The sequence below is a fragment of the Oryzias latipes genome, chromosome 15 (assembly GCF_053564925.1).
Source record: "Oryzias latipes strain Hd-rR chromosome 15, Olatipes_Hd-rR_3.1".
Classification (NCBI taxonomy): Eukaryota; Metazoa; Chordata; class Actinopteri; order Beloniformes; family Adrianichthyidae; genus Oryzias; species Oryzias latipes.
The window spans coordinates 8,228,374-8,247,221 of record NC_136251.1 but is presented as its reverse complement, the minus strand read 5'-3'; positions in this window follow the sequence as shown (position 1 = coordinate 8,247,221).

The following is an 18,848-nucleotide window of genomic DNA, read 5'->3' as shown; positions in this document are numbered from 1 at the left end:
TTAATGTGTTGCATTGTAAAACTCCAAAATCCAGCTCTCATGATTTTGTTCTGCCATCATCTTTCATGCATTGTTCTGCTTTTCTCACACCAGACTTTTCATTTCTCTTGTCTTTCTCCTTTCACAGTTTTGTCATTCATTGAAATTCAGACTGCAGACAAACTTGCATCTCTGGAATCTTATTACATCCATAATCATTATTTCTGCTAATCCTGCTTTTCATCTCTTCTTCATCCCCTCCTCCTGCCCCTCCTTTACTCACGTTCTTTCCTTGAACTGCAAATTCACATCAAGGCCATATTTAGCCTAACATGACTGACAAATAGAATCTAATTTATTCCTCCATCCAGTGTAATCTCAGATAATGGCAAACAAAGTCAGCTTTATCCCTCAGCATGATCTGTGGACATTAATTAGCTCCCCCTCCTCCACATCTTAAATTAAATATTGTGATCTTGAAAAGCTTAGTTAAGTTCCTCCCATATTGCAGTTTCTCTTTCTGTTCAGATTTCAAAAGGCTTACAGACAGTCATGATTTGGTCTGTCAGGTTGCCTTTAATGTTGTTTTTCACTTTTGCTACTCAAGAATGAACCAAAAAACTGAAAAAAGGTCTTGCTGTCCCCAAAACTGATGGTTTGAATACATTCGGATTAGAACAGGGAAGAAGGGCAAAGAAGAACAGCAGCTACTCCTGCTAGACTTCTTATTATATGTTTATTTGCACATGCAGCCTCTCACTGTCTCAGGTTTTGTAAAGTTAAATTACTATTATTGTCTTTTTCTTACCACCTCCATAGAACTCATTTACTCCTTCTGATCTGTTTTTTATCCTGATATTTTACATGTTTTTTAAATTTTATTTATTTATTTATTTTCAAGAACATGAACAGCAGAATTGGACCATGTCATTGGTTTGCTAATCACAACTCTCACATTTTTGTCCTCAAGTCCGAATAGAGTCCCAAGTCAAAGAAAGTCAAGTCTCAAGTCGAGTCCAAGTCCAACCGTTGAATATTCCAAGTCCTTTCAACAACAGATTTATGATTTACACAGACCAGGTACATTGCCTCTGAGCTCATGTATTCCCACTTAAAAAAATCCAAACTCATTTCTCTATAACAAAATCCCAGTTTATAACGTTTGGAATTGTGAGACAGTAAGAGAACCACAGTAAAGTCTGGATATTAAATCCCCTCACTACAGAGCTGTTATGTGCTGTTGAGCTGGGGTTGAGGAGGCACTGACTATTGTTGCCTCATGTTGGGGCCAGATGACAGTGATTGTTCCGACTAAACGTTTGTATTGCAAATACTGTCTCCAATCAGGAGTGAGCGTGTTCAAAGTCCACACCCCTTACACTGAAAATGGGCTCAGGAGACTCTGACAATCAAATGGGCAACACATGTTTTTACTGAGGCATCTGGTTAGTCGGTTTATTGCACTGATTGCACTGTTCTTCTGATTGCACTGTTCTCAGTTGACTGGCGGCGCATGCACACGCAGCGGCTCCTCTCTCCCCTACTTTCGGTGTTTTTTTGTTTTTTCTTTTGGCTTTATCTTTGGATTTCAAGGATTTATTGTTTTTAAAAGAATGTACTCATACTCCCGCGAGGTCCTGCTCGCCATCGGCGGAACCACTGTTTCGGACCATTTTCTGAGGAACTTAGCGGCTGAACTACGTGACTGTGGTCTGCTCCGGACAGAGAGGAGGCGCCACAGGCGCTGCATGAGGAAGCAAAAGAGAGGGAAGCGCGGAGGCATCCGTGCTAGGCTAGCGGCTAGTCCTCACTGGCCAACTATCCCAACAATCACGCTGGCCAACGTACGATCTCTGGACAATAAACTGGACTATATCCGCCTGCTACGCACATCGTCCAAGACTGCGAGTGAGTGCTGCGTCTTTGTCTTTGTGGAAACGTGGCTAACGGACAACGTCCCGGACTGTGCCATCCAGCTAGCCGGGTTAGCATGCTTCCGGGCCGACAGGATGCTCGTCGAGGGGGGCAAGACCCGCGGTGGAGGACTGTGTGTTTACATCAGCGATGCTTGGTGCCGGAATGCCAGAGTGGTCTACCAACACTGCTCCGCCCTGGCTGAGTTGATGATCGTTAAATGCCGGCCATTCTACCTGCCGAGAGAATTTAGCTCCATACTGCTGGTAGCAGCATACATCCCTCCCAGCCCCACCACCAACAGGAGTGAGGCTCTGTATGAACTACACCAGCACATCAGTGAGCAGCAGACAGCACACCCTGATGCCCTCCTCATCCTGGCTGGGGACTTCAACCATGCAAACCCCAAGAGCGTGTTTCCACAACTCCATGGACATATCAACTTCCCCACAAGAGGTAAAAACATCTTGGACAATGTTTACACCGCACACAAAGGAGCCTACAAAGCCCTCCCCCTCCCCCACCTGGGCGCCTCAGACCACACCACTGTCATGCTAATGCCAGCATACAGGCCAAAGGTGAAAGCCGTCAGACCAGCTGAAAAGGTGGTTCGGGTGGGGCCTGAGGGATCTACTGAGGCTCTACAGGACTGCTTTGCCACCACTGACTGGAGTATATTCAAACAAGCAGCCACCTATAATGACATCACTGATCTCCAGGAGTACACAGAGACTGTCACATCCTACATGAGGAAGTGCATGGACGATGTCACAGTCACCAAAACCATCACCCTTCGAGCCAACCAAAAGCCATGGCTGACAGGAGACGTCCACAGACTCTGGAGGGAACGGAACGCTGCCTTCAGAGCTGGGAATGAAGCTGGTCTGAGAACAGCCAGGGCCAACCTGTCACGAGGCATCAGGGTGGCCAAGAGGGAGCACTCCAGGAAGGTGGCTGACCGATTCAGCGACAGTGGTGACACCAGGAACCTGTGGCGGGGCATCCAGACCATCACGGATTACAAGCCCGCCCCACAGGCCTGCGACTACTCTACCCCTCTGCTGGACCAGCTAAATACCTTCTTTGCCCGCTTTGAGGCAGACAACAGCATCCCGGCACAGAAGACTCCTCCCCCTCCCAGTGACCTAGTGCTGATGCTATCACGTGACAGCGTGAGGCGCTCACTGGGAAGGATTAAGCCACAGAGAGCCCCAGGACCTGACAACATTCCTGGCTGTGTCCTGAGGAACTGTGCTGATGAGCTGACAGATGTCATCACAGACATCTTCAACCTCTCACTGAGCCAGGGTGTTGTCCCCTCATGCTTCAAAGCCACCACCATCATCCCGGTCCCAAAGAAGTCCTCTCCCTCCTGCTACAATGACTACCGCCCGATCGCTCTCACCCCCATTCTCATGAAGTGCTTTGAGCGGCTGGTCATGCAGCACATCAAGTCTACCCTCCCCCCCACTCTGGACCCCTACCAGTTTGCATATCGGTCAAACCGTTCGACCGATGATGCCATCTCAACAGCCGTCCACTCAGCCCTCACTCACCTGGAAACAAAAGACTCTCATGTCAGAATGCTATTCATTGACTTCAGCTCCGCCTTCAATACAGTCATCCCCCAGCAGCTCATCCACAAGCTAGACCAGCTAGGACTTAACACCTCCCTGTGTAACTGGCTGCTGGACTTTCTGACAGGGAGACCACAGGCAGTTCGTGTTGGCAACAACACCTCCAGCACCATTACAATTAACACAGGGGTCCCCCAAGGATGTGTGCTGAGCCCCCTTCTCTTCACTCTGCTGACTCACGACTGCACCCCAACATCAAGCTCCAACCTCTTTATCAAGTTTGCGGATGACACAACGGTGGTGGGTCTCATCAACAACAACGATGAGACCCCCTACAGGAGGGAGGTGAGCAGGCTGGCTATGTGGTGCAAAGACAATAATCTCCACCTGAATGTGGAGAAGACAAAGGAGATGGTTGTGGACTTCAGGAGAACTCCCACCCAGCACGCTCCACTGATCGTCAATGGTGCTGCTGTGGAAAGGGTGAGCTGCACCAAGTTCCTGGGGGTGCACATCTCCGACGACCTGTCTTGGAACCAAAACACTGCATCACTCGCCAAGAAAGCCCAACAACGCCTGTACTTCCTCCGCAAACTGAAGAGGGCCAGAGCTCCTCCCCCCATCATGCAGACCTTCTACCGGGGGGGCCATCGAGAGCATCCTGACCAGCTGCATCACCGTGTGGTACGGAGCCTGCAACGCGTCCTGCCGGAAGACTCTGCAGCACATTGTGAGAACAGCTGAGAAGATCGTTGGTGTCCCTCTTACTGGCCTCTCGGACATTTACCGCTCCCGCCTCACCCGCAAAGCCATCAGGATTGCAGGGGAGCCCTCACACCCATCCCAGAGACACTTCAACCTGCTGCCATCAGGGAGGAGGCTGCAAAGTCTGCAGGCAAGAACCAGCAGACTAAAAGACAGTTTCCTCCATCAGGCGATAAGGACACTCAACTCCCTCCCTGCCCTCCCCCCTCTGGCCCCTCCACTCCGTCCTACAAGCCCACACTGAAAACTTTCACAACAGTTCAGATCACCACCTTCACCAAAGACTGCCGTCACTAACTCATCCACTTACTGTTCTCAGCACTGTTGTCACTTTAAACTGCCACTTTAACCATCTCATTGCTCTCTGCACTGTTTAGACTACTGTTATTCTTCTTATTATTGCTGTCTTTTTATCTATTTTTTAAGTCGTTTATTTATTTATTTTTTATATGCTGCTTGCACTGTGGGGTGAGAGGAAAGCAATTTCATCTGTGCTGTATGTCTTTATGGATGCAGTACATTTGACAATAAAGCCGACTTTGACTTTGACTTTGACTTTATATCTGGAATTCTTCTTTCACTTTCGGCTTCTCCCATCAGGGGTTGCCACAGCGAAACAACTCTCCCACAAGGATGAGTCGCATGGTTAACTTGGCATTGTTTTTACGTCGGATGCCCTTCCTGACGCAACCCTCTCAATCCAACCGGGCTTGGGACCGGCGCAGCAGAGAAGGGAATAGGGAGCAGCCCGGATTCGAGCCCTGGTTTCACGGACGGAAGGCGCCGCAAACCAGCACGAGTTAAACCGGCCCCCCGGTTTATAGCTGGAATACCTTGTGATAAAGAAAGACTATCATGAAAAAAATTTGGATCATAAGAACATGTTAAAAAATGTATCAGAACAAGAATGATTATTCTGACCAAAATAATTACTGAGAAATAGTTTCTTTTCTCAGAAATATTCCAAACAACTTTCAATTGAAGCTGTTTGGAATGCCAGGAGGGGGGGATTACTCAGTCCACTTTTCATATACAATGGTCCTGCTGTGAGCACTCATGTCCATTATAGTCAATGTTCGCGTCCCGCACGTTGACAGTAAATGAGATCCTTACCTGTTGCAATGGAGGTACTACACGGCTCAGTAAAAGAAATACTGATGAACAGTTACATCCAAATAGCTGTACACTAATCCAGTGTTTTTCATGGACACACACTAGTGTGCCGTGGGAGAAAGTCAGGTGTATCGTAGGAAATTACCATTTCATGGATCTAAAAACATCACCAACATCACCCCTGTGGTTAGGGGGGTCGTAAAGAATACTACCAACGTATTCCCTGCGTGTCGTAAAAGGCGACTAAAAGGGACGGAGCGAGAGGACTGGGAATCCTCTCCCCTGTAACTACATTCCTAATTACGGACAGGGCAGAGTTGGGAAGGGGAGATTACCTCCCCAAACCCTTAAGATTGGGTCTTTGAATGTGCGGGGGTGTAGTACGGACGGAAGCAAAAGAGATCTGATTGGAAGGATGTTTGGAAGGAGGGGAATGAGCGTGTTAGCACTGAGTGAGACAAAGATGAAAGGGAAGGGTGAGTGTGTGTTTGGAAGTGTGAGTGGGAGAATGTCTGGTGTAGAGAGCGGGAGAGCAAGAGAAGGTGTGGCTTTGCTGGTGAGCTGTGAGGTGAAACGATGTGTGGTTGAATGGAAGGAGGTTTCACCAAGACTGATATGGGTGAAAGTGAAATTTCGGAAGGAGCTGTGGGTGTTCGTGAGTGCATATGGTCCTGGCAGTGAGAGGAATGAAGAGGAGAGAGTGACCTTCTGGAACGACTTGGATGAGTGCTTGCAAGGATTTGGAGCAAATGTGAATGTAGTGCTGATGGGAGATCTGAATGCTAGAGTGGGTGATGTGAAAATTGAGGGTGTTGTTGGCGTGCATGGTGTTCCTGGAAAGAATGATAATGGTGAGAGACTGATAGGAATGTGCACTGAAAGAGAGATGGTGATTGGGAATACATGGTTCAGAAAGAAAGAGATCCATAAGTATACGTGGGTGAGGCAGAGTGGTGGAAGAGTGATTGACAAAGCACTGATGGATTATGTGGTGGTTTCAAAGGTTGCATGTAGTAGATTGCTGGATGTAAGTGTAAGGAGGGGAGAGTGTGGAGGTATGTCTGATCACTATTTGGTGGAAGGAAGGTTGCGTGTGGGTATGCCATGGGTGAGAGTGAGAAAGAGTGGGGAGGCAAGAAAAGTTCTGAGAGTGAGTGTTTTGAAGAACAGAGAGAAAATGTGTGAGTATCAGAAGGAATTAGGTGGCAAGTGGAATATGGTGAAGGAGCAAAAGGTTGTTGGAGTGGAGGAAGAATGGCAACAGTTCAAGAGTGCAGTGGTTGGAAGTGCAGAGGAAGTGTGTGGTGTGAGACGTGTTGGGGGTGGTCTAAGAAAGGGAAGTGAATGGTGGTGCGAGGATGTAAGGTTGGCTGTAGCTGAGAAGAGATGTGCGTACGAAGTATGGCTACAGAGAAAGGACAGGGAGTCATATGAGTGTTATAAGGAGAAGAAAAGGGATGCTAAGAGAGCTGTGCGTGAGGCAAGAGCGGCTGCGGACGAAAGGTGGGGCAGACAGTTGACTGATAATTTTCGTGAGAACAAGAAAATGTTTTGGAAGGAGGTGAAGAGGGTGCGAAAGGGAGTGTCGGGGAGGGAGGAGAAAGTGAAAACAGAGGATGGAAGGATGTTGAATGAGGGGAATGCAGTAAGGAAAAGATGGGCAGAGTATTTCGAGAGGCTGCTGAATGTGGAGGAAGATCGGGATGCTGTGATTGGGATGGATGGAAGGGAAAGTAGACTGAATGTATTAGAAGAGTTGAATGAAGCGTTGATTACGGGAGACGAAGTTGTGCAAGCTGTGGGAAAGTTGAAAGTAGGAAAGGCTGCAGGTGTGGATGGGTGTGCTGTGGAATGCCTGAAGTGTGGTGGAGCGATCGTGATTGAGTGGTTAGTGAGATTGTTGAATGTGTGTTTTGCAAATGGGCAGGTGCTGCTTGATTGGATGAGTGCGTGTGTGGTTCCCCTGTACAAGGGTAAGGGTGATAAGTATGAATGTGGTAGTTTTAGGGGTATTAGTCTGTTGAGTGTTGTAGGCAAAGTATATGGGAGAGTGCTGATTAATAGGGTAGTGGAGGGAACTGAGTGTATGATTGGTGAAGAGCAGTGTGGTTTCAGGAGAGGTAGAGGGTGTGTGGATCAGGTGTTTGTTGTGAGACAGGTGTGTGAAAAGTTTTTGGCTAAGGGGAGGGAGGTGTTTTGGGCATTCATGGATTTAGATAAGGCGTATGATAGGATTGATAGAGAGGCGTTGTGGGTGGTGTTGAGTATGTATGGTATTGATGGTAGATTGTTGGAAGGTGTGAAGAGTTTTTATAGAAACAGTAGAGCGTGTGTGAGAGTGGGAAATAGCATGAGTGATTGGTTTCCTGTGAGGGTTGGTCTGCGTCAGGGATGCGTGATGTCTCCGTGGTTGTTTAACGTGTATTTGGATGGTGTGGTAAAAGAGGTGAATGAAAGGGTGTCGGGTACGGGTGTGAGCATGATAAATACTGACGGCAGCGAATGGAGTGTGAATCAGTTGCTGTTTGCAGATGATACTGCACTAGTGGCTGACTCAGAAGAGAGCTTGGCACGTCTGGTTGAGGAGTTTGGAAGGGTGTGCGACAGAAGGAAGTTGAGAGTGAATGTGGAAAAGAGTAAGGTGATGAGGTGTACGAGGTTAAAGGGTGAACGTAGATTGAATGTGGCATTAAATGGGGAGCTGTTGGAAGAGGTAGAGTGTTTTCAGTATTTGGGGTCGTGTGTCTGTGTGGATGGTGGAATGGGGGGGAGAGGTAGAGTTTAGAATGAATGAAGTACGAAAGATATGGGGGGTAATGAAGAGAGTGTTTGAATGTAGGTCACTGGGAAAGGATGCAAAAAGGAGATTGTATGAGGGTGTGGTGGTGCCTGCAGCGTTATATGGGGCTGAAACATGGAGTCTGAAAGTGGCGGAAAAGAGGAAGCTGAATGTAGTTGAGATGAGATGTTTGAGGAGTATGTGTGGTGTGACGCGTATGGATCGTGTGAGAAATGAAGTTATCCGAGAGAGAACTGGTGTGACGCAAGAGTTGGCTGAAAGAGCAGAGCAAAAGGCACTGGGATGGTTTGGACATGTTGAAAGAATGGAAAGGGAGCGATTGGTGAAAAGGGTATACAAATCTGATGTGAGTGGAGTGAGAATGAGAGGAAGACCGCGAATGGGATGGACAGAGGGTGTAAGAAGAGCGTTGAATGCAAGAGGGATGACTGTGGTGCAGGGGAGAGAGGCTGCTCAGGACAGGGATGGGTGGAGAGAGTTTGTCTATGGATGAATGGATGGGTGTGGTAGAGGTCTGGTCTTGGGATGAAGCGGCAAGGGGAAACCAGCCTTGGCTGAGGCCCTGCTGTGGAGGTGCCCACACTGGGCTGTGCAGCTGACCCTGGTGCAGTGTGGTGTGGCTTAGACCAGACCTCAGACCAGTCGCACGCACATACGCACACACGCACACACGCACTCACACACTGAAGGAGGAGGGTTTGGGGAAGAGACAGAGGGAGCTAAAATTGTGTGCCTGGTCTAGGCTACCCCACCTTGGTGGGACACAGCCTTGGTAAATAAAATAAAAAAAAAAAAAAAAAAAACAAACATTTACCATCTCCAGGAAATCAGCTCGTTGTTCATCCAAACAGGCCCTGATAAAACACTGAGTAGTTAGGAATATAAAAGAACATAAAATACTTTTTTCTTTGTTTTTATTTGATTCAATTAAATACACTTTGATAAGAATGATGGGACCGCGATTTAGCTGCAGCTTCAGCTGAGTTTTTGGAAAAGCCCCGACCTTTAACTGTCTCAACCAATCATTCTTGGAGGCTTATTCACACGTCATCAGTCATCAGAAGTGGTTAAAGTCTTCACTTCCTTGTTCCGATTCTGCTCATAAAGTCTCTCAGTTCCAGCAAAAATACCAGCGGAAGGTCGTCTTTAGCGGTGTAGCTTTCCACACAATCCGGTGTCAGACCGTGGAACAACTGAAAAAAACAATGAATTCAGAGAAGCGAGTCTGTCTGCGTTCGGCGGCTGTTTGCACTACATCTCCCATGATGCATTGGGTTAAAATGACAACGTCTCTTGAAACCACATTGAACACTCTTCAAACAGTTTTTAAATCTTCTTAATGAAATCAGAGGTCAACAGTTTAGTTCTCCTTCAAGGTTTGTGTTTATTAACAGCCAAACATCCCAGAGTTTGGTCCAAGTCATCTTTCTAACTGAAACACTTTTCTAATAACGTCTGGATTATTGTACATGTTAAACTTAAGAAGAAGTGATAATAATATTTAAGAAACAGGATTTAGGTGAAGTGTTCAACAGACACAATTAAACTAAATTGAAACAATTTAATCAACTAGAAAGAAATAAAAGATTTTGTTAAAGTTTTCAAAGACTATGAAATTAATACATTGATTAATACAAGAGCAAAACTAATAAAACTTCTATATGTTCACTTTTTGTGTAGCTACAGAAAACATAAATATAATATTAGTCTTTTTGTGTAAATTTTATCAAAAATATTGTGATCATACAATTGTACAAAAAATTACAGTTGCCTTTGTGTTAACATTGAAAAAAAAAATCATCATTCAGAAAGAATATATTTGGTTTATTTGTGAGGTTACATAAAATTGCATGTTAATAAACTGGAGGAAAAAACAACTACCAGGGTAAAATTTCAAATAATTTAGTTCAAAATTATTGCGGAAAACTAACTTAACCTTTATTGTAACTTTTAGAAGAAACAGCTGCAACTTCCGGCTTTTTCTGATTATCTGCCACAATTATCACAGAAATGCACATGAGACTGCAGAGGGACTGTTCATCAATAAAGACTATAGAGTTTCTCCTTTTTTCAATTTTTGGATGCCGGTGTGCCGTAGGATTTCTGTCAAGGATAAAGTGTGCCTTGGCTCAAAAAAAGTTGAAAAAGACTGCACTAATGTAGTGACAAAATACAAAAAATCAAAATAATAAAATTATTAGCAGGGGAAAAAGCTCAATGGGAGTGGCTGACCATGAACTTTTGATGTTATATTGTGTTGAGGTTTTTTTTAAAAACTTTTTTAGCTGGATCTGGTTTGTCGCTGTGACACACACAGGGAGCTTATGAATTTGTGTGATTTGTGTCCTTTTGAATCAATATCAAAGAAAGTAATGTGACATAAAAACTGCTGCCTAAAATTATTGAAAAACATGTGATGTGTTTTTTTCTTAGTTATGATTATATCATTCTAATTCAAAATCCGTTTTCCTCCAATCTAGTCGTGTACAGGTGGATTCATCAGAACGGAGCAGAGCACCGAGTCAGTGGCCTGCTGTAAAAAATTGTAGTAGGGGTGGGCGATACTGGGAATCTGGGTATCAATCCGATGCCAAAAAATTGCAGGTCTAGTATCGCTCATTTAGATATCGCAATATTTTTCTTGAAATGTTGTATTATGGAAGAATTTGAGAAATACACTGTTTTTTTAAATAAATGTATATTAAAACACAGGAAACAGACTTTTGCAAATAAGAATGTTAATTAACTAATTACAAAAATATCATCTGAACATACATAAAATATAGAACATGCATAGTAAACATAGCAAAATACAACAATAATAAGAAATTAAAGCTACAAGTAGCATTTAGCGGGCCCGAGCACGTGCGACCGCATGGCACGAGCGACCGCCCCGTGAGCAACGCCCTGCTCGAGCCATTTTCGTCGTTTTTTCTTGTCCATTCTGGAGCTCCAAGCTATTGTTAATACGACAGCAGCCTGGGCGGGGGGGGGGGGGGGGGGGGGGGGGGGCCTGTAATCTGTTGCCTTAAGGGACAAAGACTTTTGCATATAGCATGAAAAAAATTCAAGCAATGATGATAATTGCTATCACTGTCCCTAAGGATGAGAACAATAGAACTCATTCAATTTCCACTACAATGTCTAGATGAGTGTCAGCTATGTCTGATAACTTGGCCAATTAGCTGGACCGGGATCTTGCAAAGTGCAGGTGGTTAACGTCCAGTGTAATGAGTCTGTGGACGGCAACAGTACAGCATAGCTTTTGGTTTCCACAAGAGAAGAACTCCTGACACATCTGCCCTAACAGACAATTACAAGAGGAGTTGAAATGTATAACACGGTGAAGGAGTTTTTGTGCAGAAAAAGGTACAATTAGAAAAGCTGGTAGCAGTGACTGCAGATGGGACTCCTGCTATGATCAATAGACAAACAGGTTTCATCACTCACTGTAAAGCTGACCCAGACTTTCCAAAATGTCTGCATTACTGCTGCGTCATTCACCAGCAGGCCTTATGTGCAGAAGTGATTGGCTCTGGACATATAATGACTCTTATTCTGAAAATCGTAAACAACCTCAGCTGCAAAGCTAAACAGCACAGGATTTTTAAGGTGCTATTGGAGGAGATGTCTGTTGAATATGGTGAATATGAACATTGTGAATCTGAACTTGCATTCTTGACTGACATTACTGGAAAACTAAACCACTTGATCTGCGAGCTGCAAGACAATGGCAAAACTATTTTTTTTTGACCAGCCTGCCTGAGCCAGTGTTTTTCTTGTGGGGATCTTTTCTGCCAGGGCTTGTCAGCTTGGTCAGTGGATGTTGCTGCAGTTGTCTCCCTTGCTGGGACAGCTGGAGTTAAACACAGCAGCTCACGGCTCTGAAGTGGACCCCGTTGCTGTCCCAGTCTGGATGGGCACTGTGGCGATGTTCCAATGGCCAGGCTGGCTCCTGGTATAAAGAGATTCCCAAATACCATTTCCTAACCGCAGAGCCAAGGATGTGTTTACATGTTTAGGTCAAAAATGTGATGGACAGCTTCATGTTGTCTAAACATGCCACCCTGTTATTAATCCAGTTGATATGGTTCTCCATCTGTGTCTAGGTGATAGAAAAGCATTTTTTTTTTATATTTAGAGCTCTAAGCAAACAAACAGTTGTCTATATAAAAGAGCTTTTACAATTGTGCACTTTTAGCAGGTCTCTGAGTTCATGTGACCAATGTATGGTGGATTTTCACAGACCTTGTTTAAAACTGAAGGTGAGAGAGACTTAGAGAAATGGCTTCATTGTTCTGGAGTTCTTTGTTTCATCCACAGAAGAGTAGAATTGGTGATTGATTTTGAAAAGCTGCTGAAAAAAGTATCTTTTTCAAATTGCAATTTCTAACTTGGGTTTTACATTTTGTGTTCCATTTTTTGTGCTTTAATTGGGAAGCATTTGTTATTTTTTTGGTGTTTTTAAGGTTCTGCAAATATACACATCATTTTTTAGAGACATTTGTTATCAGTTGTGTTTGTTGATTTGTAGTTTAATTTCATTGGATGTATAGATGTCGTGTGGGGGGGAGGCTCGAGAGCAGGTAGGACCCAGGCGCAGAGACGGGAGGCAAACGGGTTCAGGGCAAGTGGGTTTATTTAACTAACAAAAAGCGCTGCAGAGCAGGATGACAAAACTAAAAACAAAAACTTACTGTGGCATGGCAAGGGACATGGACGCCAGACAAGAAGACGTGATCAACATGAGCAGAAGTTAATGGACCAGCACAGGAGGAAGGCAGAGACAAGACTTATATACAGACAGGGCAGACAAGACACAGGTGAACACGATTAGGGCAGATGGGGACCAAAGGAAGTAAAACTCAAGAAACATGACAAGACAGGAAACCTTTCAAAATAAAACAGGAAACAGAACCAAACAAGACAGAACAAGAACTAAAGCGAAAAAAAAGACAACAAACTGAAACCATGACAATAGAAAGGAAAAGAAGTTCAAACATTGATTATAAAAAAGGATATAAGAGATAAAAAAAAAAGAAAAAGGAAAAGAAAAAAGATAAAATATTGATTTAATTGCATTTTGAATGAATAAAAAACAATGATTAATAGAATCAGAATCAGAATCAGGAATCAGAAAAAGTTTTATTGCCAGGTTCAGTAGAGCGCACTTTACAAAACGAGGAATTTGACTTGGTGTATAGTGCAATTAAGAATAAGTTAAAAATTAAGTTAACAACAACAACACACTATATACAGTAGAGTAAGGTGAATTAAAGTGGGAGCACAGATGGGCTGGGATGGTGGGGCCTGTAAGTGGCACCGACAGTCCTTTGGTGGGCGGGGGGGGAGGGGGGGTCACCTGGGGGAGTTGGGGTTCTGTTCAGCAGGCTGGCTGCAGTGGGGAAGAAGCTGTTCTTGTGGCGCGAGGTCCTGGTCCTGATGGACCGGAGCCTCTTGCCAGAAGGGAGGGGCCGAAAGAGATTATGTCCTGGATGAGAGGGGTTGGCTACAATCCTGGCTGCCCGCCTCCAGGTCCTGGAGATGTGCAGCTCCTGGAGAGACGGGAGGTGGCAGCCGATCACCTTCTCTGCTGAGTGGATGACGCGTTGCAGCTTGGCCTTGTCTCTGGCCGTGGCCGCAGCGAACCAGACTGTGATGGAGGACGTGAGGGTGGATTCGATGATGGCGGTGTAAAAGTCTACCAGCATCTTTTCAGGGAGGTGAAACTTCTTCAGCTGCCTCAGGAAGTACATCCTCTGCTGGACCTTCTTAGTGATGGAGCTGATGTTCTGCTCCCACTTGAGGTCCTGGCTGATGATGGTTCCCAGGAAGCAGAAGGACTCCACAGAGGTCACCGGGGAGTCACAGAGGATGACAGGGGGGAGGGGGGCTGGGGCCTTCCTGAAGTCCACTGTCATCTCCACTGTCTTCAGAGCATTAAGCTCCAGGTTGTTAGCGCTGCACTATGACACCAGCCTGGCTATTTAACTCCTGTAGGCCGACTCATCTCCGTCAGAGATGAGGCCGATGAGTGTGGTGTCGTCAGCAAACTTCAGGAGTTTGACAGACAGGTGACCAGCTGTGCAGCTGTTTGTGTACAGGGAGAGTAACAGGGGTGAAAGGACACAGCCCTGGGGGGATCCGGTGCTTGTGGTCCGAGTATCTGAGACGAGCTTCCCCAGCCTCACATACTGCTGTCTGTCCGTCAGGAAGTCTGTGATCCACCTGCAGGTGGAGTCAGGCACATTCATCTTGGAGAGTTTTTAATACTAAAGATGTATGAAAGACATACCGAAAAAATATGTCTTTCAGTGTTTAACTGGCTGTCTTTGGATTATGCATGCCTGAGTAATGGCCATTCTTACTCCTCATCTCTCTGTTCACTGCTTGCTAATTTACATAGCAGGGGTCCCAGCAGGAGGGGGCGGGGTTGTAACACGACTCCTTCAGCAGAGCCAGGCTGAGAGAGGCTTTGACATGTAAGATGTTAGATGTTAGAATGCCAGATGTTAGAATGACCAGTTCATTTTATATCTATGAAAATATTCAGGTAGCTATGGGACATGTTCAGCTTTAGGTCTGTGAAAATTGGTGTCGATTGTTGAAACATAAGTTACCATAAAAAAATGTTTGTTTGGAGTCTAGACAGATTTAACACAGGTTTTTGGATGAAAAGGATTTTTTATAAATCATCTGTTACACTTCTAAGTCTGAAAAAAATATGGAAGGCAGCAAACACAGATCCCTACCGTTTTTAATTTTTTTGTGCTGATATTTGAAAGATAAGTTATGCAAAAAAATAGGTGTTTGCAGTTTTGCCTAAAAAGACGTTTTCGGACCTTTTTGGATGTAATGCTCTCTAAGATGTCACCTGTAACTTCAATCATTCTGAATTTTTTTAGGAAGCAGTAGCACATAAATGCCTATGAAAGTTGAATTCTTGGTGCTGATAACCTAAACAGAATTTATGCTAAAAATCTTTGTTCAGTCCAAAATTTCATTAAAAAAATCAAGTGATGAAGTTTCTCGTAGACCCTATAGTGTTACATATCAAAGCTGGAGGTTATTAAAGGCATCTAATTCTGAAATCTCAGCTTCCTGAGACAAACGGCTGATTTATAATAAATTTCTATTATTTGGGTGCACATAATCGACCACTTCCTGTTACGCAGGCACCGTCAGGTGTACACCCATGAAACTTTACATGATGAGAGAGGACCCTTCCGAGTATCTCCAGTTTTAATTTCATGCACATCGGACAAAGCAAAGAGAAAATACAGGGCAGAATGTGCCCAATGCAATAACTAGGTGGCGCTATAGAGCTCGTCCAAGATTGTCATATCCATGGGTTCAGAATAGAAGCTTCATCATATCCATTGAATTTCAGTGAGATTGGACAAGGAATGTGCACGTGAGAGCAACTTTTGTGTGCATGGCGAGATGCCCAACTTTGCCGCTCTGTCACGACCACACCCCCGCATTGAAAGTTATGGTTTTTTGTCAGAGTAAACTTCAATGGCTTTTCAACAGGTGGACGTCATTTTCAGGTGTGTCGGCTCATCCTACTCGGAGTAGTGATGCTCCAAGTAAAACATGTCATTTCCTCTTGCCAGCAGGTGGCGCTACACTTTTTCCAGATTTTTTCACTGCAGATGTGTTCAGAGTCAGACTACAATCATGCATATCAATTTTGGATCAGATTGGATTTTGCATGGCTGAGTAATGGCCATTTTTCTTTTCATGGCGTGTTTTCGAAACGACCTCCAATTTTGACGCGCCGCCATGGTCACAAACATCCATAAAAACTTAAAAGCTTCGCAATTTAACATCGGACATGTGTCTAGTTTACACAACCAAAGTTTGAAGTCATTACTCCAAAATCTCTAGGAGGAGTTCGTTCTAGAGCGAGGCCTGCAAATGTCCAAAATGAAGCAAAAATTACATATTGACCTCAATATATCAGACTTCCTGTGCGAGTGACAGGTGGGTCCTTTCAGACTTTTTTGTAAGTCTCCATCTGAAGAACATGCCCTGTAAAAATCAAGCTTGTACGTTAAAGCGTATGCGGGGCGTCGGGACAAAAGTCACTGTAGGTGGCGCTATCGAGCCGTTTTTGTGCGCCCATGCCAATCTCCTATAAAATACGAAATTTTTCGCGACTCCTGATGTGTGTGCCAAATTTGGTGAGTTTTGGGGTATGTTAAAGGCCTCAAAAAGGCGACTCTTCCGGTAGAATAATAATAATAATAATAATTAAAGCTACAAGTAGCATTTAGCGGGCCCGAGCACGTGCGACCGCATGGCACGAGCGACCGCCCCGTGAGCAACGCCCTGCTCGAGCCATTCTCGTCGTTTTTTCTTGTCCATTCTGGAGCTCCAAGCTATTGTTAATACGACAGCAGCCTGGTGGGGGGGGGGGGGGGGGCCTGTAATCTGTTGCCTTAAGGGACAAAGACTTTTGCATATAGCATGAAAAAAATTCAAGCAATGATGATAATTGCTATCACTGTCCCTAAGGATGAGAACAATAGAACTCATTCAATTTCCACTACAATGTCTAGATGAGTGTCAGCTATGTCTGATAACTTGGCCAATTAGCTGGACCGGGATCTTGCAAAGTGCAGGTGGTTAACGTCCAGTGTGATGAGTCTGTGGACGGCAACAGTACAGCATAGCTTTTGGTTTCCACAAGAGAAGAACTCCTGACACATCTGCCCTAACAGACAACTACAAGAGGAGTTGAAATGTATAACACGGTGAAGGAGCTTTTGTGCAGAAAAAGGTACAATTAGAAAAGCTGGTAGCAGTGACTGCAGATGGGACTCCTGCTATGATCAATAGACAAACAGGTTTCATCACTCACTGTAAAGCTGACCCAGACTTTCCAAAATGTCTGCATTACTGCTGCGTCATTCACCAGCAGGCCTTATGTGCAGAAGTGATTGGCTCTGGACATATAATGACTCTTATTCTGAAAATCGTAAACAACCTCAGCTGCAAAGTAAAACAGCACAGGATTTTTAAGGTGCTATTGGAGGAGATGTCTGTTGAATATGGTGAATATGAACATTGTGAATCTGAACTTGCATTCTTGACTGACATTACTGGAAAACTAAACCACTTGATCTGCGAGCTGCAAGACAATGGCAAAATTATTTTTTTTTGACCAGCCTGCCTGAGCCAGTGTTTTTCTTGTGGGGATCTTTTCTGCCAGGGCTTGTCAGCTTGGTCAGTGGATGTTGCTGCAGTTGTCTCCCTTGCTGGGACAGCTGGAGTTAAACACAGCAGCTCACGGCTCTGAAGTGGACCCCGTTGCTGTCCCAGTCTGGATGGGCACTGTGGCGATGTTCCAATGGCCAGGCTGGCTCCTGGTATAAAGAGATTCCCAAATACCATTTCCTAACCACAGAGCCAAGGATGTGTTTACATGTTTAAGTCAAAAATGTGATGGACAGCTTCATGTTGTCTAAACATGCCACCCTGTTATTAATCCAGTTGATATGGTTCTCCATCTGTGTCTAGGTGATAGAAAAGCATTTTTTTTATATTTAGAGCTCTAAGCAAACAAACAGTTGTCTATATAAAAGAGCTTTTACAATTGTGCACTTTTAGCAGGTCTCTGAGTTCATGTGACCAATGTATGGTGGATTTTCACAGACCTTGTTTAAAACTGAAGGTGAGAGAGACTTAGAGAAATGGCTTCATTGTTCTGGAGTTCTTTGTTTCATCCACAGAAGAGTAGAATTGGTGATTGATTTTGAAAAGCTGCTGAAAAAAGTATCTTTTTCAAATTGCAATTTCTAACTTGGGTTTTACATTTTGTGTTCCATTTTTTGTGCTTTAATTGGGAAGCATTTGTTATTTGTTTGGTGTTTTTAAGGTTCTGCAAATATACACATCATTTTTTAGAGGCATTTGTTATCAGTTGTGTTTGTTGATTTGTAGTTTAATTTCATTGGATGTATAGATGTCGTGTGGGGGGGAGGCTCGAGAGCAGGTAGGACCCAGGCGCAGAGACGGGAGGCAAACGGGTTCAGGGCAAGTGGGTTTATTTAACTAACAAAAAGCGCTGCAGAGCAGGATGACAAAACTAAAAACAAAAACTTACTGTGGCATGGCAAGGGACATGGACGCCAGACAAGAAGACGTGATCAACATGAGCAGAAGTTAATGGACCAGCACAGGAGGAAGGCAGAGACAAGACTTATATACAGACAGGGCAGACAAGACACAGGTGAACACGATTAGGGCAGATGGGGACCAAAGGAAGTAAAACTCAAGAAACATGACAAGACAGGAAACCTTTCAAAATAAAACAGGAAACAGAACCAAACAAGACAGAACAAGAACTAAAGCGAAAAAAAAGACAACAAACTGAAACCATGACAATAGAAAGGAAAAGAAGTTCAAACATTGATTATAAAAAAGGATATAAGAGATAAAAAAAAAAAGAAAAAGGAAAAGAAAAAAGATAAAATATTGATTTAATTGCATTTTGAATGAATAAAAAACAATGATTAATAGAATCAGAATCAGAATCAGGAATCAGAAAAAGTTTTATTGCCAGGTTCAGTAGAGCGCACTTTACAAAACGAGGAATTTGACTTGGTGTATAGTGCAATTAAGAATAAGTTAAAAATTAAGTTAACAACAACAACACACTATATACAGTAGAGTAAGGTGAATTAAAGTGGGAG